The sequence below is a fragment of the Haplochromis burtoni genome, unplaced genomic scaffold (assembly GCF_018398535.1).
Source record: "Haplochromis burtoni strain Fernald_Lab_line unplaced genomic scaffold, NCSU_Asbu1 Contig_753, whole genome shotgun sequence".
In the NCBI taxonomy this organism is placed as follows: Eukaryota; Metazoa; Chordata; class Actinopteri; order Cichliformes; family Cichlidae; genus Haplochromis; species Haplochromis burtoni.
The window spans coordinates 120372-121282 of record NW_024583114.1 but is presented as its reverse complement, the minus strand read 5'-3'; the positions used below and the strand labels follow the sequence as shown (position 1 = coordinate 121282).

General features: G+C 54.0%; 2 protein-coding genes across 2 annotated transcripts in view; both read left to right on the top strand.

The window, feature by feature from the left end:
• The window catches only part of LOC102295367 (TSC22 domain family protein 4), a 29046-nt gene that overhangs the window by 19317 nt on the left and 8818 nt on the right, over positions 1–911 (top strand). The window lies entirely within an intron of this gene.
• Positions 7–911, top strand: part of zgc:158659 (uncharacterized protein LOC791141 homolog) — a gene marked incomplete at its 3' end in the record, with an annotated part of 16873 nt that continues 15968 nt past the window's right edge. Inside the window, 1 exon segment of the mRNA XM_042215549.1 lies at positions 7–814.

Here is a 911-nt window from a genome sequence, read left to right as displayed (position 1 = left end):
AGTAACCCAGAACGTGCCTTACTGACCTCACCTGACGGTGTGGGCGTGGCCTAACGGTCGCACCTGGGACTGTTTGTATTAGCCGTCCAGATGCTGATGCTGATGATGAAGAGTAGAGTCTAATAAATTAATAAAGCCTTACAGACTGATGTTTGTGTGGTCCCTCTGTGTTTGCTGTCTCTCTGTGGGGTATGACGTCACACACAGTGCATGCTGGGATACTGGGTCAGGCTGACAGATGGAGAGAAAACAGCCAAATCAGAGAAAGGAGAATATCTAATCCTTAATCCAGCGAGCCACTCCCCCTGCACACACACACACACACAATCCTGGAAACAAACACAGGATTAGGATTAACTGATGATCTTTAAATCGGTCAAAATTTGAATGGACTTTGGTTCACAGCTTGCTCCTCTCCTCTAAAGCTGACCTTTGACCTGCAGCTCAGCAGTCAGCTCCTCCTCCCTGTGAGGCTGCTGGCCCTTTAAGAGAGGAAGAGCACAGGATGAGCCCCCCCCTCACACACACACACACACACACCCTCCTCCTCCTCAGCCGCACATTGTTCTGTGGCTCCGGGAGAAGCCACTTCCTCCTCCTGCTGCTGCTGCTGCTGCTGCTCAGCCCGCTGCAAACGGACAGACAGACAGTTTCAGTGCCTCCGACGGAGGGACGGCGTCTGTCTGTGTGTCCGACGGGATCAGCCGAGGGGGGCGGACACGCGAGCACAGACAAAGACTCGCAGACAGACGAACAGACTGGACGAATGGACTGACAGGATGCGGCACCGCTGGACCCTCGGGCTCGCCCCCAGGTAGGAACAAAGACTCTCCTCCTTTTTTCATGGATGCTCCCACTCCTGTTGTCATGGTAACCATTTCCTAGTCTGAGGTCACGGAGAGGAGGAGGGC